General features: G+C 39.9%; 1 protein-coding gene across 3 annotated transcripts in view; it reads right to left on the bottom strand.

Annotated features, from left to right (window-relative positions):
- Window positions 1-22,790, bottom strand: part of CHST9 (carbohydrate sulfotransferase 9) — a 284,501-nt gene extending 261,711 nt beyond the window's left edge. For 2 of the 3 annotated variants that reach the window (XM_069569317.1, XM_069569318.1), the window contains exon 1: window positions 22,530-22,790. The gene's annotated coding sequence lies outside the window, so the exon portion shown is untranslated. Of the gene's footprint in view, window positions 1-20,798; window positions 20,838-22,529 lie in introns of those variants that run through there. The other variant, XM_069569319.1, reaches the window with a different exon arrangement.
- Between the last annotated feature and the right edge of the window lie 651 nt (window positions 22,791-23,441).

Genomic DNA, 23,441 nt, shown 5'->3' with positions numbered 1-23,441 from the left:
AGCCAAGAAGGGGGCTGTTGCAGTCTACAAATATGGATAATGATGACTTGGATCAGGATAACAGCAGTAGAGATGGAAAGAAATGGAAATACTTCAAATTAACTTTTGAGGTGATACTTATGATAGGGGAAATCTTCAAAGAAGATCAAGAGCTCAGATTCGATCATGTTGAATTTTATGTATTTATGATAAAACCAAGTCAAGAAACTAGATAGGAAATTAAATATGCAGGTCATGATTTCTGGGCAGATCAATTTCTAAGATGGGCCTTGTTCTGCATAATCCCCTCCTCTTGAGTGCAAATAAGACCGGCAATTTGATTTTAATTAATAGCATATGAAAAAGGTAACAAACATTGCAGAATTAATGTTCTTAATCAATTGTGTTTGAGTTAATTAAACAAGAGATTACTTCAGCCAAGAGAAAGAAGGAAATCCTGCCATTTGCTATAATGTAGATGAACTTGGAGGATATCATGCTAAGTGAAATAAGCCAGAGAGGGAAAGTCAAATATTGGATGATCTCACTTACATGTGGAATCTAGAAAGAGAGAAAAGATGAGAATGAGAATAGAATGGTGGCTACCAAGGGCTAGCGAGCTGGAGAAATGAAGAGTTGCCATTCATACCTGTAAGATGAATAGAGCATGGTGACTATAATTAATAATATTGTATTGTTTACCTGAAATTTACAAAGACAGTTTGTCTTAGTAGTCTCACCACACACATACAAATTAACTATGTGAGATCAGGAATATGTGAATTACTGTGATTGTGATTCCCATCTCACAACAGGTATATCAAATCATCTGTTGTACACAAAGAAAAAGATAACAAAAATAAAATCCTAGGTGGGCCTGACTTGATCAGGTGACCTCCTTAAAAGAGGATTCAGAACTTCTGTAAAGTTAGAGATAGATACTCCCCTACTCACCCTGAAGAAGCAAAAAGCTAGCTGTGAATTTTCTATGGAGAGGGTTGGTCTCTAGGAGCTGAGGCTCTCAGACCAATTGCTGTAATGAACAGAATTCTGTCCATAAACTCAATGGGCCTGAAAGAAAACCTTAGGCTTCAGATGAAAAACACGGCAGAGCCAACTGCTTGACTGCAGCCTTGTGGAATCTTAAGCTCAGGATTCAGTTAGGTTGTTCCTAACTTCACAACAAAGAAAGTTATCAGAGATAGACAGGAATCTTACATAATAATAAAGGGGTCAGTTATCTAAGAAGACTTAATTCTTAATGCATATGTCTGATGGAATTACAAGGAAAAACAGATGAATCCATTTTATAGTTGGAGATCTTAATACTCCTCTATTAGAAATGGACAGATCCAGCAGGCAGGAAATTAGTAAAGACACAGTTGAACTCTAGGCTTCCCTTGTGTCTCAGCTGGTAAAGAATCTGCCTACAATGCCAGAGACCTGTGTTCAATGCCTGGGTTGGGAAGATCCCCTGGAGAAGGGAAAAGCTACCCACTCCAGTATTCTGGCTGGGAGAATTCCATGGACCGTATAGTCCATGGGTTCGCAGAGTCGGACACAACTGAGCAACTTTCCCTCACTCACTCATTCAGTTGAACTCTATAATACCATCAGTCAACTGGATATAATGGACTTCTACACTATTTTATCTAACAGTGACAAAAATACAGTCTTCTCAAACTCACACAGAACATTCACCAAGATAGACCACATTCCAGGCCATAAAACAGGCATTAAAAATTTTAAAAGACTAGAAATCATAAAATAAAATATCTGCTCTCAGATCAGAATAGAATTAAATCAGAAATCAAAGACAGAAAGATACATGGAAAAATCCTGAAATACTTAGAGATTAAATATCACACCTCTAAATAAAATACGCATTGATCAAAAAATCTCAAGAGTAATTTAAAAACATTTTGAATTAAAAGTGAAAACATAACACCAAAATTTATAAGACGAGGGGAATTTATAGCATTTAATGCATATTTTATCTAAAATCAATTGTTTAAACTCCTGCCTTAGGAACTAGAAAAATAACAAATAATTTCCAAAGTAAGCAGAAGAATAGAAATAATAAAAACTAAGAATGGAAATCACTGAAATTGAAAACAAGAAATCAGCAGAGTATCAGCAAAACCACAGCTGTGTCTTTGAAAAGACCAATAAAATCAGTAATCTCTAGCCAGACTAATTAAGACAAAAGGGAAGATGATACATATTGTTATTATTAGAATGAAAGAGAGGACATCAGTACCTATCCCATGGAAATTCCAAGGATAATAAAGGAATGTTAGGAACAACTATATGTCTACAAATTTGATAATTTAGATGAAATGGTCCAATTCTTTGAAAAAATATAATCTGCCAACATTCACACAACACATGACAACGTGAATAGGTTAGGTATACATCCACCAAAGAAACTGCATCAATAATTAGTAACCTTACCAAACAGAAACTATCAGGTTCAGATGGGTTCACTGGTGAATTCTACCAAACATTAAAGGAAGAAATTATACCAATTCTCCACATTTTATTTCAAAAGATAGAGGCAGCGGGAACAATCTCTAACTCAGCCATTGAGGCTAGTACTACACTGCTGCTGCTAAGTCGCTTCAGTTGTGTCCGATTCTGTGCGACCCCATAGACGGCAACCCACTAGGCTCCCCCGTCCCTGGGATTCTCCAGGCAAGAACACTGGAGTGGGTTGCCATTTCCTTCTCCAATGCATCAAAGTGAAAAGTGAAAGTGAAGTCGCTCAGTCGTGTCTGACTCCTAGCGACCCCATGGACTGCAGCCTATCAGGCTCTCCGTCCATGGGATTTTCTAGGCAACAGTACTGGAGTGGGGTGCCATCGCCTCCTCTGAGTACTACACTAATACCAAACAAAGCATAAAAAAAAATTACAGACCAATATCTCTCATGAATGTAGATGTAAAAATATTCAATAAAATATTAGCAAATCAAATCCAACAATGTATAAAAAGAATTATCAATATATTTCATGACAAGTGTATTTATTCCATGCATGCAAGGCTGATTTAACATTCAAAACTCAATTAATGTAACCCATCACAGAAACAGATGAAAAAAGAAATATTACACGAGCATATCTACAGAAGCAGAAAAAGCATCTGACAAGCTCCAACACTCTTTCATGATAAAAACTATCAGTAAACCAGGAATAAAGAACTTCCTCAACTTGATAAAGAAAGATACAAAAGACCTATGGCTAACACGAGCGAGAAACCTATAAGCTTCCTCAGTAAGATCAGAAACAAGGCAAGGATGTCTCCTCTCACCCCTGCATTTCAACATCATACTGAAAGTTCTGATTAATGCAGAAAAATAAGGACAGGACATAAATGGTATACAAATTGGGAAGGATTGCTTACAGATGACATGACTGTGTATGTAGAAAATCTGAATGAACTCCCAAAAACTCGTGGAACTAATAAGTGACTATAGCAAGGTCACTGGATACAAGATTATTTGTAAAAGTCAACTGCTTGACTATATATCAGCAATGAAAAAACAGAATTTGAAATTAAAAACCAGAATACAATTTATATTCACTCACTGAATCGTGTCTGATTCCTTGTGATCCCATGGACTGTAGCCTGCCAGGCTCCTCTGTCCATGGGATTGTCCTGGCAAGAATCTGGAGTGGGGTGCTGTTTCCTCCTCCAGGGGATCTTCTTGATCTAGGGATAAAACTCGCATCTCTTACGTCTTCTGCATTGGCAGATGGATTCTTTACCACTAGCACCACCTGGGAAGCCCCCAATTTATATTTTCTATTGTTGCTGTTCAGTTGCTAAGTCTTGTCTGACTCTTTGCGGCCCCATGGACTGTAGCATGCTAGGTTTCCCTGTCCTTCACTATCTCCTGGAATTTGCTCAAATTCATTTCCATTGAGTTAGTGAGCACTCCTGAATTACACGCTTAGATACAAACTTAAGAAAAGATATCCAAGATATATATATAAGGAAAACTGCAAAATTCTGATGAAAGAAAACAAAGAACTAAATATATGGAGAGATATTCCATGTTCAAAGATAGGATGACTCAACATTCCTAAGATGTCAGTTCTTCCCAACTTGTCTATAGATTAATGCAATCCCAATGAAAATCCCAGGAAGTTATTTTATTGTGGCTATCAACAAACTGATTCTAAAGTTTATATGAAGAGGCAAAAGATCCAGAATAATAAACATAATACTGAAGGAGAAAAAGAAAGCTGGACAACTGTGACATTACCCAACTTCAAGACTTAATATAAAGAAACAGTAATCGAGACAATGTGGTATTGGTGAAATAATAGAAAAAATGGTCAAAAGAATAAAATAGAAATATATTTTATTATCTGGAATAATGTTTCCAGATATCTATTTCTGGACTCCAAGAAACAGATTCCCAGAAATATAGTCAACTGGAGCAAGTATGGTGTGAGAGGGTATTTTAGACAAGACACACAATGGAACTGCAGTCTGCCCACTCCACCAGCTCTTGCCATTCCACATCGCTGGCCCTCTTGAAACATGAAAAGCAAACCAGAAAATGACTTGCGGACTACAGACATCCGAAGCGGGCAAGGGCAAAGAGGGTGAGGAATGAGAATCAGGTAAACAAAAATTCAGGAAGTATAGTATACATTAGACATTTCTCCAAAGAAGACATACGGATGGCTAACAAACACGTGAAAAGATGCTCAACATCACTCATTATTAGAGAAATGCAAATCAAAACCACAATGAGGTACCACTTCACACCAGTCAGAATGGCTGCAATCCAAAAATCTGCAAGCAATAAATGCTGGAGAGGGTGTGGAGAAAAGGGAACCCTCTTACACTGTTGGTGGGAATGCAAACCAGTACAGCCACTATGGAGAACAGTGTGGAGATTCCTTAAAAATTGCAAATAGAACTACCTTATGACCCAGCAATCCCACTGCTGGGCATATACACCAAGGAAACCAGAATTGAAAGAGACACATGTACCCCAATGTTCATCGCAGCACTGTTTATAATAGCCAGGACATGGAAACAACCTAGATGTCCATCAGCAGATGAATGGATAAGAAAGCTGTGGTACATATACACAATGGAGTATTACTCAGCCGTTAAAAAGAATTCATTTGAATCAGTTCTGATGAGATGGATGAAACTGGAGCCGATTATACAGAGTGAAGTAAGCCAGAAAGAAAAACACCAATACAGTATACTAACACATATATATGGAATTTAGAAAGATGGCAATGACGACCCTGTATGCAAGACAGCAAAAAAGACACAGATGTGTATAACGGACTTTTGGACTCAGAGGGAGAGGGAGAGGGTGGGATGATTTGGGAGAATGGCATTCTAACATGTATACTATCATGTAAGAATCAAATCGCCAGTCTATGTCTGATGCAGGATACAGCATGCTTGGGGCTGGTGCATGGGGATGACCCAGAGAGATGTTATGGGGAGGGAGGTGGGAGGGGGGTTCATGTTTGGGAACGCATGTAAGAATTAAAGATTTTAAAATTTAAAATTAAATAAATAAATTAATTAATTAAAAAAATTCAGGAAGTATAGTATACATGAGTCCCCTAGAATAAACTCCTTGATAATGAAATCTAGCAATCCACAAGATAAATGAAAATAACTCAGAAAAGGAAACAGCCATGAAAGGACTGATTCTGAACACTGATTCATTCAATTTAAATATGAAAATATGAAATAATTGCCTAAGAATAAAAATGTAACAAAAAGTCTTAAATGAGGGACGGGAACTGGAAGGATCCTTCATTGTATTTTTATTTTGTGAACATACAGTAAAACTGATGGAGGGGTATACAGTTCCATGAAGTGTTATACATGTACAAGGTTCATAAAAAGAATGCATCTCTTCTATATTTTATTTTACTGCTAAAGTACTTTTTCTAAGCAGCTAGTAGATACCACAAAGCAAACAATCAGGGATTCCAATACAAAACGCCAAGAAGACTTCTCAGGTAATGATTAGGTATTTATTTATTTCTGATAACTGTGATTTTGAGTGTAGTTTAGCACACCACTGGTGACAGGTTGTAGAGCTCTATTTTGCTATTTCCTCTGTAATTGCAATGTTTGGAATATATACAAACAGAACAACACCATTTTCCATTGTTTGTAACACTGATCCTTTCTGAGACTTTAGGTAAAATGACCTATTAAGCATCATGAATGAAAAATAGTTACATACTTGGGCAAGACTTCTGCGTTCCATGTGCAGGGAATTCAATATACTTATAATATCTAGAATTACTCCCCTAAGGCACGATCTCTCACGTGGATTTATTATCAAAAGGTTCTATTTGTGCAAATTCTTATCATCATATGTGTATATTCAATAAACTCAGAGTACAAATAGCTTCCAGCTAATAATTACCTAACAAATTGTTCACATAGCTGTTTGCTTTTAAAGCCAAATTCTTATCGAAGTTTGCTTCTCCTATTGCTGTGAATTCAAACAACTTTTAACTTACACTGTTCATGGTTTTAGAACTTTTAAAAAAATATGAAATAACATATATTAATAGTTTAATGAGATCATAAAATTCAGTTACACTCAGCCCTCAAGTCTTAAAAATGTGTCCCTCTTACGGCAGCATGTATATTCACTGTCTTACTACTAAAATGTATATGAGTAGCTTGGAGTGGGGGGTGGGGGGCAGTGGGGGGGGAGTGAGTGGGGAGGTCAATGGTATAATAACTAAAGCTATTATTACCTTTATTTGAACATAGTCCAGACTCTTAAGAATCAACTCTCTCCCCCCAATAATTTACTATTTTCCCCTTATTAAAAACAATTCTAAGTTTTACCTAATTCTGTCTTAATAGAAGCTGAAGTTTAATTTCATATCATAGTGAAATTTAGCCTCTAGCCAGTATAAACTGGAAGTATCAAGAAACTGATTCTTTAAGGTTTTTCAAAAACTCAAATCTCTTCTGCTTGTTAGAATTTATAATAATTTATGACTAGCATATCAAAAGGTACTTCGGTGGCTGAGTGGTGAAGAATTCACCTGCCAGTGCAGGTTCAATCCCTGGGTCCACCCCCTGGAGAAGGGAATGGCAACCCACTCCAACATTCTTGCCTGGGAAATTCCATGGACAGAGGAGCCTGGCAGGCTACAGTCCCTGGGGTCGCAAAGAGTTGGACACAACTGAAAACTGAGATCACACAGACACAGATGAAATATAAGGGGAAAGAGCTCTATATTATAGTTTTAGCTTTGGTTCATCTTAAGATACAAGAAGATCTAGAAGTTCTTTTTCCATCATATATCAAGACGCACTACTTCACCTATTCTGAATAAGTGCAAGGTACATATCAAAGCAGACCTAAATGTTATCAGAAAAGAATTCTTACAGGAAGCTAACTTGAAATACTACATCATATACTTAAATGATAGGAGGAATATCTTGAATATTTACCTTCAAGTTGAAACTTTTCTGAAAAGATATTATTACAAATTCTATTACTTTTTAAATATAAATTTATGTATTTTAATTGGAGGCTAATTACTTTACAATATTGTATTGGTTTTGCCATACATCAACCTGAATCTGCCATGGGTGTACACGTGTTCCCCATCCTGAACCCCCTCCCACCTCCCTCCCCGTACCATCCCTCTGGGTCATCCCAGTGCACCAGCCCCAAGCATCCAGTATCATAGATCGAACCTGGACTGGCGATTCGTTTCATGTATGATATTATACATCTTTCAATGCCATTCTCCCAAATCCTCCCACCCTTGCCCTCTCCCACAGAGTCCACAAGAGTGTTCTATACATCTGTGTCTCTTTTGCTGTCTCACATACAGGGTTATTGTTACTATCTTTCTAAATTCCATATATATGCGTTAGTATACTATATTGGTGTTTTTCTTTCTGGCTTACTTCACTCTGTATAATAGGCTCCAGTTTCATCCACCTCATTAGAACTGATTCAAATGTAGTCTTTTTAATGGCTGAGTAATACTCCATTGTGTATATGTACCACAGCTTCCTTATCATCTGCTGATGGACATCTAACTTTTAAATAATTTAACCTCTTTGTGCTTCATACAGAACTGACTCTCAGTTTTGACTAAACAGAGAGCTTTGTTTTCTGATATTTGTAAACCTATGATATTGGGCTCTGATATTCCCAGGTGACTCCGTGGTAAATAATTTGCCTGCCAGTGCAGGAGATGCAGAAGACACGGGTTCTATCCCTGGATGGGAAGATCTCCTGGAGGAGAAAATGGTAATCCACTCCAGTATTCCTGCTGGGAAAATCTCATGGACAAAGGCGCCTGGCTGGGTACAGCCCATGGGGTCGCAAAGAGTCAGACACGACTGGGCATGCATGCAAAAAATTGGGCTTTAAGTACCTGTTTATAATACACAAACACTAATAGTGCTAGTCTGCCTTCTAGATGATGTACAGTTGAGAATCATATTGGATCCTAAATCCTAACGGGGGCTTGGCCAGATCTATTCTACACTGCACACTGCATTCTGCTATGTTGTGGATCTTGCAGTAAAAGTCACCAGTAATCTTACACTCTGTTTTACAGGCAAGCATGAAATGTTAAGCAAAAACATGGAAGAAGGAAAAACATATTGCCAAGTTGCCCAATTACTCCTTAAAATTTCACTTGTTGAAAACTTCTTATATCTAACAGAAAAATGGGAAAAATACTACTTTATCTAATAGTTACTGATCATATCCTAGTCTGTATTATCTCCTATATTCCCACTACATAGTTTTTAAGGATAGCTTTTTCTTAAGTGTGTAAATATAAATTATGGATAATTATGGAATGCTGAATGAAGATATTTAGGTACTTTGAAGAGGACACTTGACTAACTGATCAATGAAACTGCTTTCACCTGTGCTAACTCACTTCAATACAATGTGACAACAATTGCATCTGTTGGGTAGTTGGTTTAAAATCAGAATAGTTTACCCAATTTTTATTTTGAAAACCACCTATGGAAAATTAGCAGTAATATCACACAGTCTTTAATTTGATTAAATAATCTTTAATATTTTGCCACATCTTCTTTTTTTCTCTTTCCCATATTTTAAAAAAAGTTTTTACCAAATCACATGAAAGAAAATGGCAGAGACCATGAAATTTCATCGCTGAGTATTTTAAAGTATATCTTCTCTCCCAAAACACATTCTCCTACATGATCCCAATAGGATTAAAAAAAGTTGTTACCAAATCACATGAAAGAAAATGGCAGAGACCATGAAATTTCATCGCTGAGTATTTTAAAGTATATCTTCTCTCCAAAAACACATTCTCCTACATGATCCCAATAGGATCCCTCTACAGTTATTTTATTCTCATTCATAATCTAATCATGAAGGATATCTTGCAATTAGTTGCCATTTCGTGTGTGCATGCTCAGGCTTGTCCAGCTCTTTGCAACACCATGGACTGTAGCTGCCTGGCTCCTCTGTTTGTGAGATTTCCTAGGCAATACTGGAATGGGTTACCATTCCCTCCTCCAGGGGTTCTTCCTGACCTAGTGATTGAACCCATGTCTCTTGCATCTCCTGCATTGGCAGACAGGTTCTTTACCAGTGAGGCACCTGGGAAGCCTGCCCTTTCTTCTAGTCTCTTTAGTGACGCTGACCTTTTTGAAGTGTCCAGGTCAGCTGTATTGAAGAATATCTACCAATTTGGATTTGTCTGATTGTTTCCATAAGGTTAGATTCAGGAGAATCACTTCTGGCAAAATAAATTCGGAGGGGACTGTCGTGTTTTATGTATATACTATATCAAGAGACAAATGACATCCATTTGTCCACTCTTGGTGACATCAAGTGTGGTCCCTTGGATAAGCAGGTGTCTGCTTGTTATCCTCTAAAAGGACTTTTCCCTCCTTATATTTAATAAGCAATCTGAGGGCTGACATGTAGAGTTAGTGTGATCCTGTCCCCATCAACCATTTACCCAGGGTGGATTATCCTTTGCTTATTCTTGTAACAGTTGTTGCAGAAAGTGACTTTATAGTTCTAGCCTTTATTGTAATCATTTGCTTATACTCTTCAATAAAACAGCTTTTCCTTCTAATTATTGAATCTGCACACACTACGGGCTCATGGATTCTTACTCAATGTGCTCTAATCCATAACATACATTAATACTTTTTATCTTCAAATGATACACAAGTTGGGCCAGTGGGGACCCCTAAAACCTTGCTCTTATGTCCTTATGTGTGTCTACCTGCTTTTGAGCAATTCCTTGTTTTGAGGGGACAAAATATCCCAGGCTTAACAGATACTCCTCTAAAGTAGTTCAATCAAGAAGGCTTTACATGAAAATAAGACTAATTCAATTTTAATGCAGTGATTTGAATTGAGGCACAAAGAATTAGAAGAGTACCCAGAACACAGTAGGTGCCAGGCAGCATGATAGGTGTCTTCCTTAACTAGTTTTGCCACAGTTCGAAGCTTCTGTGCAATTCATAAAAATTCAGACTTTTACAACATAGATTTTTATGTTGCTCTTTCAAATTCATCTATTCATTATTTTAATCTTTGTTCTCCTTCATTTTGTTTATTTCCACATGGAAATCATATAGATAGGAAAACTCCAGAGGATTTTCTTTTTCTTTTCTCCAATGTGGTACGATCTTGGATCACTGACTAATGCCAAAATATGCACAAACAGCACAGCATAAATCCCCCATATATTAAAGCCTTTTACAATTCCTGAATTTATCAAGGGAAATAATGTAAAGAAATGCCTGGCCTTTTTTTTTTTTAAAAAAAATTTCAATAGCCCCACCTCATTTTATAAGCAAACATAGCACTAATGAAGTTACCTCTGAATGAATTGCTGAGAGGAAAGAGAAACTGAAGAAGAGTGTGATATTTGAAGAGGTCACAAAGCAAGTAAAATATCGGGCCTTGTAGCCTTCAAATTATTCATTTATGTATTCATCTTAGAATGTGCGGGTGGGTGTGAAGTGTGTGCTTGAGTGTAGTATATGTGTATGCATGCGCGTGCACACGGGGGTTAAAGACAGGATGCCCAGCTAACATTTACTCAACAAAGACTTATTGTACTTCCTCTGAGTGAGCACTGTTGTATTTTCCAGGAATATAAGGACCCAGATAACTAGACAGGTCCCTCCCTTAGGGATGAATTAAACAGTTTCACAAATAAATGTGAATTTGCAACTAGCTGAGATGAGGGACGTGCATGTGAACTCAGTTGCTCAGTTGGATCCAACTCTTTGTGACTCCATGGATGGTAGCCATCCAGGCTCCTCTGTTTCTGGAATTTTCCAGGCAAGAATATGGAGTGGGTTGCCATTTCCTTCTCCAGGGGATCGTCTCAACCCAGGGACCAAATCCACATCTCCTTCATTGGCAGGTGGATTCTTTACAACTGAGCCACCTGTATACATAAATATATATCCATATTTATAAATATATATTTGTAAGTATATATAGATAAATAAATCCATACTTATATATATGGATATATAAAAATGGATCTATAATGAAGTTGCTCAGTCGTGTCCGACTCTCCACAACCCCAGGGACTGTAGTCTACCAGGCCCCTCCATCCATGGGATTCTCTAAGCGAGAGTACTGGAGTGGGCTGCCATTGCCTTCTCAGGTTAAAAAAATAAAAAAGAATCTATATGGATATATTAATAGGGATACATGTATGCAAACAAATACAAAAACAAATCTACATCTGTGTATATTATGAGGGGATTTGGCTCAGTTTAGGACCTTAACAAGGATCACCTGAGGAAGTGCCATTTGGGCTGATATCTGAGTCAACCAAGAGTGAACTAGGCAATGTTTGGGTACCTGGGTTTATAGATGTGAGAATGGGAGAGAGCAGAGAGACTCAGAGCAAGTGGCAGAAAGACAAGCAGCTGAAGTGGAAGGAAGGAGTGGCGATCCTGACATGAAACTGGAGAAGCACAATTTTGGGCTTTATCTTAAAGCAATGGCAATCCATTTAGGTGGCACGTGTGGCTGAAGGAGTGACAGTTATCATATTTGCATCTTGAAAATCTCCTCTCATGTTACTGGAGGATGGATCTGGAGGGGGAGCAATATGGATGCCAGGGGACCAGTTATAAAAGCCCTGTAGCTCTCCACGCAATGGATGGGGAAAGCTGAGACTTGGATGAGGAACCGAGGAAGGTATGCAACATCCTTTGAAGGGAACAATCAATGACTGGGTGAGAGCTTTGATGTGGAGTGGATGGAAAAGGAACGTCAAAGATAAAATCCAGACTGGGAGATGGGGAATCCTGGAGGTTGAGGTGAGATGGGCAGAGACCACAAGGTTGATTCTGACATGTTTCATTTGATGTTTGAGATGGACAGGAAGAAATACAAAGTACAGAGCTGGATCTATAAGTGTAGAATTTAGAGAGACATTCAGAGCCATAATCAGGTTTTGTAGAGTGCTCTGAATAAGATATATGCCAGTAATTTCAAGGAATCTTATTGGACAGCATGTGATATTTACATGTTGGGAAAACTAAAGCTGAATCAAAGTTCTAAGGCACTAGATGAACAACCTCTGCTACTCTAGAGTTCAGTCATTTGTAAATCTGTTTCTATTCTAAATGCTGTCATAATTTCCTGATCTGCAAAATCTGGAAATATGATTTGCTAGACTTTTTAGCAAGTGATATATATATATATATATATATATATATATACATACATATATGCACATATATATACACACATATAGAAATATACATATATACATTTAGCGAGTGAAAGCTAGCTAGCTATACCGAAGTCACAAAAGTGATAATGTAAGTGCAGGATTAATATTTAAAATATTTAATAATCTGTATAACTTGGGCTCCAACCACAAATAACAAGACCATAACAGTGTATTCAACTGAATGCCAAGCCCATCACAGTAACAGAATCTCATTCTCTGATGGTAAAAATTCCTAATTGAAAGTAAAATAGAAATATTAGAAGGTAGAATACTTCTAATATTTAACACTAGAATAACATTGGTAGTTACTGCTTTTAGTCCAATAATGTCACTAACATCTAAACATATTTGAAATCTAAAACACTAAAGAATCTAGTTATTAAAAGAAATACACCCAGTTAGTGTAGTCATGTAGTAAAAGAAATGTTCAGGATACACGTGAAAATGGGAAAGACAACTTTGCTGATTCAAATGAAGAACATCACAGTTACTCCTGCATTGAGAAAACTGATTTGGGGCCTGGGGGAGAGAGAGAAAACTACCCTTATACTAATCTACTCTCCAAGGGTGCTGTGGAAAAATAAAACTTATTTAGAGATATATTTTTAAAAATTTGTGCTCACATTTTAATTTTGAAATCGCTCGTCTAAGTATGTGATCAATGTCATCATTTTATCTAACTCTTTGTATCTGCTTAGAGTAACCTATAACTTTGAGTCACAGCTTTAATCCCATTGGTTACAAAAAAGACAAGCTAAGTGAGGTTTGAACTCCTGAGACTAATGCAGTAGTAAGTGTAAGGTTCTTCATTTGAATCGGCAAAGTTGTCTTTCCCGTTTTCATGTGTATCCTGAAATTTTCTTTTACTACATGACTACACTGGGTGTGTTTCTTTTAATAACTAGATTCTTTAGTGTTTTAGATTTCAGTTTAAGGGAGTATTGAGGTCCTAAGGTAAAGGGAGACGCTATGATTGGAATGTGTTCTGTTTATTCTGACAAAGAAGGTTTTCTCTTGCGTGGCGCTATTACAGGTACAAAGAGGAGGAAGGGCTTTACTTTCACAATCTTTGCCTCCGTTCTGTGCAAGAGTAAAAAGCACACCAAGAACAGGCAGATATCCCAATAAAACTGTGCTGTCTATAAAGATCTTTGTGCTGCTGAACTGAAAGAAGCTCCCTATCTTCCTTATCACTGCCACAGTCCAACCCCCTCAATTTCATCTTCCCTCAAATCCCACTGCGCCAGTAGATTCTTATTAGAAATTGTAACTAAAGTGGATCAAAATGAGTTAGAGGTCAGTCTGGGTTTGAATGTTGAACTATTCAATTGACCAAGAAGCTTCCAGTAAGAATGAACACTATACAGCAAAATAATCATAGGTCAAAGTGTGTTTTGTACAATTCCCTCATCCCTTTTGTAGCAAAAGCTGCCACTCTTGATTGGATAAAACATGCCCTTCTATGTAAAGAATCTTGTGATTGTGTCAAAGCAACTGGTTATTCACACACACACACATACACATTTGTGATTTCAGTCTTACCTGTTAAAGAACTTACATTAAAAACTTTCTTTCTTTAAAAAGATTAAGTAAAAAGCGTAAGATATACAATGTTACAAAAGACATCATAGAGGAACTCACCATGGAATTTAAGAAAAAAAAATCTTCCTTACAATTTGGCAAATTCAAGAGGCTTGCAGTAGCTAACACTGAAATGACATTTTCGAATAACTCAGTTCCCAAGAGCAGGTCTTACATTATAGTCTAGTAAACAAACCAGAAGAAGTAAGAAAATTTGAGTTCCACTCTCAATTTCCTCCTTGCTTCTGGGATCCCATACTCTCTCATAAGTTGTGTATGTGGGCAATCTTCAAAAGTCTCTAGTCTCTCTGCAACATTATATATCACACAAGAAGAGATGTCAGTGTGTTTTCAGTGTGGCAACAGCACATAGACAAAATACACCTAAGACAGACAACAGAATTGTCTATACCTCTTCCTCTCTAGTTCAGGGGCAAAGAATCCACTTGCCAATGCAGGAGACATGGGTTCGAACCCTGGGTTGGGAAGCTCCCCTGGAAAATCCCATGCACTGGGGAGCCTGGTCGGTTACAATCCACGGGGTCACAAAGAGTCAGATATGACCGAGCACTCAGTACATATGAACCCCACCTCCAACTCTCATATGCCAGCACAGGACATACTTATTCAAAGTAGTACCAGAAAATTCTAATACAACAGCTTATTTGCATTTGTAACAAATTTTGGCCTCTGCTATGGACATACTTTACAGCACTATGTTTTATGATGCAACTTCCAATATTGGACCAGTGCAGTTCTTTGCTTGCATAAGCATGTTTCAAGGGCATTAAAAATATAACATCAAACAATGCCTCCTCTTCCTATTTTTCAGTGCCTGAAATTTTGTATGTATACATGTACATAGATATATATAACATGTACATCTATACATATACATGCATATACACACGTATGTGTGCATGTATATATTGTCTCTCTATACAAAAGCCTTCAATGCTTTCTGGAGATATGCCTTTACAGAAGGTTAAGGCATGGGAGAAGTAAAATATTATCCAGCTTGCTTATTTGTCAACATTCACAATCACCAATGAAAGACAGATTCCTAAGAGAACTAAAGAAGTAGTAAATCTGGGTGGGGGTTTCCCTGGTGGCTCAGATGGTAAAGAATCAGCCTCTAATGTTGTGAAGATCTCTTGGAGAAGGGAATGGCCACCCACTCCAGTATCCCATGGACAGAGGAGCCTGGTCAGCTATAGTCCATGGGGTCGCAAAGAGTTGGACATGATGGAGCAACTAGCATACACACTTTATAAAGGTGAGAGAGAGAAAACGATCCGAACATGAACTTGAATTTGATGGGCAGTGAAATTTGTAATCCTGGTTCACTGAAGGCAGAGTCCAGTGAACAATGGGATGGTCCCGCTTAAAAGAAGTAAGGATTGGGTGAGGGTATGAAAAATAACCCATGCCATCATATAAATCTTGTTTATCTATATCTACTCTTTTTCAGATTCTTTTCCCTTGTAGGAATTACTAACACAACATTGTAAATCAACTCTATTTTAATAACAAATGAGTAATTTTTTTTTTTTTTAAACCTGACGATCTTGTTTATCTAGCCCTGTGACTCTCATCAGGGCCAGACTGCCCCTAGAGAATATTTTGGGAAGGATTTGAGGTTTGTCCCATCATTAAGGGAGGAGAGTTCTATTCATTCTTAGGGACTTTTTGATGAAGAATTTCCCCTAAATATCTCAAACAACAGGCTTCCCTGGTAGTCCAGCTGGTAAAGAATCCACCAGCACTGCAGGAACCCTGGTTCAATTCCTGGGTCAGGAAGTTCCAGTGGAGAAGGGATAGGCTACCCACGCCAGTTTTCTTGGGCTTCCCTGGTGACTCAGATGGTAAAAAAAATCCATCTGCAATGCAGGAGACCTGGATTCGGTCCCTGGGTTGAGAAGATCCCCTGGAAGAGGGCATGGCAACCCACTCCAGTATTCTTGCCTGGAGAATCCCCATGGACAGAGGATCCTGGAGGGCTGCAGTCCACAGGGTCACAAAAGGCCGGACACGACTGAGCAACCAAGCACAACATGCAGTGTTGCTTCCCAGGTGGCTCAGGGATAAAGAAGCCATCTGCCAAGCAGGAGACCCGGGTTCGATCCCTGGGGCAGGAAGAGCCCATTTAGAAGGAAATGGCAATCCTTCCAGTATTCCTGCCTGGGAAATTTCATGGACAGAGGAGCCTGACAAGCTACAGTCTGTGGTGCTGCAAAGAGTTGGACACGACTTAGTGACAAGCAGTGTTCCCCTGAACTAAATTTGTAATGCATATCAACTTGCAGAATCTGGTACATAATCATAACTAAGCATTTTAAAGGAATTTCCACCAAAACCCTGGTGGTTTATAGCAAGGCTGCTGTGAGTAATAATTCAATCATTTTGTATAATCTTTCTCCTAAATCTAGAATTAATGAACTATAATATTAACAGAAAATAAATTGAAAAGGGCAGCATCAGCACTGTCAATAATTTCCATTGTGGAAATATCATATTTGCTTTTATTGATGAAATGGTGGGTAGTCTGCAGAGTCCCTTGACACAGAGTTCACATTAGTAACAAGGGGAAAATGCCACATAAAGCAGTGTGGGGATTTTGGTGGAACAGTATTATTAATATTTAGCCTTTGATTTGTGTAATATCACACTTCCACGTTTTCTCCATTCTGACTGTCTATAACTTGACTTGGCATATTTTTCCTACAACAATTACCATCATTTTCTTCTCTCTGTTATTATACACAAATGTCTGGCTTATAATGATCCTAATGCTACTTTCAGTCCATTCTCCTTTCATTTTCCTGTACTCCCTGTATGGAAGGTCTTCTGATGTTTTTATTTGTCTTAAACCCAAATGTATGCATTATATAAACATACAAGCAAGCCTCAGACCTCTTTACTATGTTCCAGTGAGGTCACCCTTAAAGATTAGCACAGTGAAATGCACATTGTACAACAAATTTTTATTTTATTGCTCCTTTTCATGACAAATATAGTCAGTGATCATATTATTGATGAACTACATTTCAAGACACCAAGGGGGAGACCCAAAATATCTGTTAATAAGAGGAAGACAGGGCTTCCCTTGTGGCTCACTGAATAATCTAACTGCCCATGCAGGAGACACAGGTTCAATCCCTGGTCTGGGAAGATCCCACATGCCTTGGAGCAACTAAGCCTGTGCACCATAACTACTAAGCCAGTACTTCAGAGCCCAGGAGCCATGAGGACTGATCCCACGAGTTGCAACTACCGAAGCCCTCTCGCCCTAGAGCCCGCGCTCCATGACAAGAGTAGCCACAGCAATGAAAAGCCTGCACACTACAACTAGAGTTGCCTCCCCTTCCTGCAACTAGAGAAAAGCCCGTGAAGCAACGAAGACCCAGCACAGCCAAAAATAAATCAATATTTGTTTTTAAAGAAGAGGACAAGAGTCTGAGAGGGTTGAGGACTACAGTTTGCTCGACAGTGGATGATGGAAGACAGAAAACCTACAAGCCTCCTGGATGTCCCTCTGTACCACTTCACTTCCTCTCGTGTACATCTGACACCCTGATGGCCAGAAAGAGTTAACTCCCCCATCCAGCTACTAATCTTAAGTCAAGGGTGTTGGATGAGGATACAGTTTCCAGTATCTGCTATGCCATTAACCACCGGGGTGACCTTCAGCAGCTCACCAGGATCACTGCGGGCCCTCATCTCCTTAACTGTAACATAAGGGCACTGGAATAAATTGCTCTTAAGGTCCTTTCTAGCTCTATCACAAAATGCATAATTTTGATTCTAAGACTTAGGCACTGCTCAGAAGAAACTGATTCCTTTAATAAATGTATATAAAATAAATCTTGTGGGTGTGAATTATCTTTCCAACCACAATGTATTTTTTCAAGTACTCAGTCAAGTCTGCTAAAAAATGTCATGTCTTATGAAAAACAAAAATGCCCTCTTAAAAAAGAAGCCCCCCGACACCTGATAGAGCCAGCACATTTATTAGGAGAACAGAATCACCAATCTGAAGGGGACAGCTACTTTTTCAGTTCCATCCTGCTTACTGTTGTAAAAGTCAGTTTTATGTCTTGCTTTGAATTCTTGAAATAAAAACGATCTTATCTATCTGCCTAACCAATCATATATTCTGGCAGCTTTAACCTTCTCCATAGAGGTTTTTTTAAATTGTAATAGTCCACAGAGATAACAATTCAACAAAATCTATACACAACTGAACACTGACCACAGAGGAGGTGTTTAAGAGCAAGTGCTATGGTGTGAATCAACTTCTTGTCCAAGTAACTATTTCATCTACAACCAATTTTACCCTGGAGCTTTTGAAAAACACAATAGAAATCTGTTAAATTGGCGGTCTTGCTGAACTTCAACTACTTTTATCTAACCAGGTCCTCCATAACAATAGATATTTGAGAGCTTCTTTTTGATAAAATTTTGATTTGGAGCGTAGGTGCAGAGAGCAAATGGACCAAATTCCTTATTCTGATGACAACTTGCTATCTTTGCCTTTGAAACATATGCATAAAAATAAGGCATTGGAGTATTACCTTAACATATACACATGTGCATGCTTTAGGAAAATTCCAGGCTTAAAAAAATTCAGTTTGGTGAGATTTAAAAAATTAAAATATTTCTAGTTGGTTTTCCGAAGCACCTATTATCTTCTGAAAACATAGTAATCACTCTGTTACATACAAAGCGGGGATGAATTTCTCAAATTTTGATTGAAGGGCTTTTTCTAGGGACATATCTAATCCTTAACACAAATTAATTAAGTAGGTATGGAATCAAGCCTTGGTTACCTGTCTGAGAGTGATATACAATTTACTGCAAAGTTTTCATACCAGCTTTGCATATTTCTGTCATCCAGCTTGTTTCTGGGCCCATGTGCCCCCCACCCCATAAATCAGTTTTTGTGTTTGAGATATGTAAGCTCATTTAAAAATTAACCTAAACCAAACAAAGTAATTAGAAAGGCAACTTACCCACAGTAACAATGAATATCTTTTTTAAGTCAAACATACAGTACATTCCAAAGACAAATACAAATGACTTTTTAAATAACGATGATTTTGGATTATCTTTGCCTCTATTCCTCTCATTAACATGAATAATTCAGAGTGCTTACTATACGTGATTAAGCTGTTCCCCCTCTATAATTCATTTTTAGTATATAGAAAAATAAGATGTAACACAGCCTTATGTTTTTCCAAAGATCTAAATTAGACCATATTTTTTAAAAGCAACTTTACTTTCCAAATTATCTATAGTTTGGGTTCATTCTTTTCAAGGCTATCCCGGGAGCAAGTAAGAAGAGTTTTGTACTTTCAAGGCTAGGGCAGTATAGGGCAGTGTAGCAGGTAAGAGCGCGGAAATCCCACCCTCCTTTGGTTTCTGATATTCTTCCAGGTAGGCATCAATTATTTGCAAAACATGAGCAAGACTGCCAGTATCTTTTTCCTTAAAAATATGAAAGTGCTTCGGGACATTACACCCAGATTTGAGTAAAAAGAAATTCCCAACGTTTTGAACACAGGCAAGGAACACTATTTTTATTATTATGCAACTTTGATTTTAAGTAATAAAAATATCCTAACATTGCGGTTCCAGCTAAAGTAAACATCCCCCAATGGGAGAACATTTCAGGACTGAGGGTAGAAGGACTCAAAACCTCAAATCTTACTTTAATGAGGACATGAACAAAACTAAGAGTGTGACTCTATATGCTGATTATATACAAACTCATCCAGATCCCCTAACACAAATCTAAAGAAAACCAATGTAGACATATTTTATTCATATCCAAAATAATACTCTATATTATGCATACCCAATATTTGTGCAGGAATAATGTGTATATCTTAAGTCTACTTAATTTGGGGTTTGGAATATTATGTGAGTCTCCCATTTTGACAATTCTTCCTGGGAAGATGTTATATCCTTCTGGAAATCACACTAACTTTCAGGAGTCATGGGGCTATTTCATGCACTGCTTGAGAGCCCGTATGCTACCCTTGTGACCAGGAAGAAAGGGAAAGAATGTCATCAGGACAGGTCTGCAGCTGTACTAATTCTCAGCCTCTCATTGGTAACAAAAAGGTGGGGGGTGGGGGAAGAGCAATGAGATTTCACTGGAGTATACACCAGCCTTGGCCAAAGGCTTTACAACTTTTTTGATTTCTTCTTTCATTGAAAATAAAATGAGAGGAGCTTACAGGGTAATCAGCCAAACACAACAGTTGCTGAACTTGGGTCAAGATCAGAAACCATAGTAGCTTTAGGGATATTCATGGAGATGTATGAACTGAGGATGTATGTTTTGATACCTGTGAAAATAAACCATTGGGCTTTAAGTGAGTGGGAGAGAACAGATGGTTGGTAATGATTTAAAACATTTATGTTTTTGGACTGTCACCAAGCCTCTGTATTAAAAAATATGGTGTTTTAGTCAATACATACCAACAACTCTCTGCAAGGCTCATTTTCTGAAGGATGTTACTATAATAAAAGAGATAAAACCTATATGAGGCCAGAGGAAAATCCTCCTCATTTTCTCAAGTCATTCAACGCATGTTATTTCTTACGCAAGATATTTGATCAAAATGTTTCTTTGTGATGAGAGGACTTAAATTTTTCCTTAACAGTTGACAACTACCAGTGCCCATGTATTATATTCTTTTTGGATGCGTGGGATAGAATTGTAATTTTGTTCTGTATATCTGATTCACGCTGATTTGAAGCCCTTAAAAAAAAAAAAAACCCTCTGAGCAATCATAAAATCTGAGAGTCCAAGATACCCTTGCCCCTGAAAAACAGTAGCAATCTCCTTATCCTCAATTTGGGAGCCAGGCATACGGTATTATAATTATGTACTGGAACCTGCAGGTGCCAGGCCACCCAACTAGGAAGACAGATAAATATCAACTCACACTGTATTTTAGTGTGTGTGTGTGTGTATATATACATATATATCAGCCTAAAAGAAGCCCACATCCTGTCCTTTAAACTCAATGGAATTGTGACAAACACAGATAAAACTGTATACAGAGGGATTAACGCAACGTTTGAGGTTAAACTAAAAAATAAATACTGCTAAATGATACTCTTAATTACTAGAAAAACTGCTAAAGGAGAGTCCTGTGAAAACCCCACCGTGTTTGGATTTGGTCGTGAGAACAGAATGGGGGGAAAGTCACACCAGCGCAGGCTCTGTAGGATTTCCTTCGTAACCCTTTGGAGACCCTGGGAACTGTTCAGGACCGGTTTGCCAGTGGGAGGGAGTTGGGGGTGGACCTGCAGGAAGAGCAGGAAGACCCGCGGCCGCTTCAGCATTGCTCCTGTGAACTTAGTTGGAAATAACTCCTGACAGGTATCAAACACGACAACCTCGAGCCTCCTAACAGAGGCACGCGGATGGGCAGGATGTGGGGACCGGGCAGAAGAGAGCGGGGGACCGTGTGAAAGTGACAACTGGGGCCACAAAGCCCCCGCGCAGTTCCTACTCCCCCCAGCCCACTTCGAGCCCCCTCCCCAGGGCGCCCCCAACCCTTCGGCCCGGCTCGGCCCGATGGAATCTGGGCTCCCACATGGCCCGCAGCCTCAGCAGGAGTCTCTGCGTGGTCTCGGAGTGTGGGACAGATGCAAAAAGGGGGCACCCCAGCAGAGATGCTCTTCTTGGTGCCAAACACGCCGGAGGACCGGATAAACCGGCAGCAGACACTGGAGACCGCTCCTTCTGGTGTCTTCTTTCCAGTCTCGTCCCGGAGCGGGGGCTCCACGCGAACCCCAGGTAGCAGGGAGCCCCGCGGAGCCCAGGGAGCCCCGCGGAGCCCAGGAATCCAGCACAAGTAGCTCCCAAGTTTTCAGGCATCCTTCCTCCTCCTCCGGCCCTCCCCAAGTCTTCGCACCCCCTTCATCTCCCGGATCCACCTCCCCTCAGCACAGTCAATAAAGTGAGCGGGAATGGGTTCAAATGGGACGGGGGGGAAGTGGAGGGGGGGGATTAGAGGTAGAAAGAAAAGATGCCTCCCGCAGAGGTGAAGCACCTGGAAAGGGGAGGATGCACTTCCCGCCCACCCAGACCTCTCTCCTCCGCAGGGAACTAGCGCGCCTTGCAATCTCGGCCCCCGAAATCTCGGCCCCCCCAATCCCGGACCCCCGCTCCTCGACGCGCCGATCCCCCGTAGGTACCTCGCAGGCGGCGCGGGCAGCGGAGGGCGCCGGCAGGTAGTGCTTTCGCGGAAGCGGAGCTTCGGCTGGAAAGTTCCCCGAGCTCCGGGGCAAACTCTCGCGGACTCCGCCCCGCCGCGGAGCCGCCGGGTGGGTAGGCAGCAGCGCGGCGCGGGAGCCGGGGATGCGCGGAGCCCGCCGCTCGCGCGCGTCAGTCAGCCGGGCTGGGGCTGCGGCGCCGCCTGGGCTCCCGGCCTCCCCCGCCCCGCCCCGCCCCGCCCCGCCCCTCCCCGCGGCCCCGCCCCGCGGCCCCGCCCCCCGCGTCCGCCGGGCACCCAGAGCCCCTCAACCCCCAGGCCTGCCAGCCCGCCGGCCTCCCAGTCTCCGCCTTCGTCGCTCTCCCTGCGGCTCACTTTGTGGCCTCACCTCTGCTGGCCGCGTGCCCTCTCTCCCAGCCGCAGGGCTCCGGTGCCACCCACTTTTGGTCCAGGGAGTGATAGTCTCTGGCGTTTGTTGCCTAAATCACCTTCTCTTCTTCACCTCTGCACTGATTCAGGTTCTTTCCCAAGTATTCTAGAAACACCTGAAGAGCAAATCTATAGGTTAGTAGCTTATGGCAAGCGTTGAGTCCAAAGTCTTAGAATTTCTTTTGCGTGACAGATCAATCCATCATCTGTGTATCCACCTATCATTTGTATATCTGTATCTACCTATCTGTCCTTTAGTCTTATCTAGCTCTTTGCGACCCCATGGGCTGCAGCCCAGCAGGCTCCTCTGTCCATCGAATTTTCCTGGCAAGAATACTGGAGTGGGTTGCTGTTTCCTCCTCCAGCCAGGGGATCTTCCCCACAAAGGGAATTAACCCAAGTCTCCTGCATTGGTAGGGGATTCTTTACTGCTAAACCACCTGGAAAGCCCACGTATCTGGCTATC

Source organism: Ovis canadensis, chromosome 23, assembly GCF_042477335.2.
Source record: "Ovis canadensis isolate MfBH-ARS-UI-01 breed Bighorn chromosome 23, ARS-UI_OviCan_v2, whole genome shotgun sequence".
Lineage (NCBI taxonomy): Eukaryota > Metazoa > Chordata > Mammalia > Artiodactyla > Bovidae > Ovis > Ovis canadensis.
Note: the sequence above shows the minus strand (reverse complement) of the source record. Positions and strands in the feature narration are given on the sequence as shown.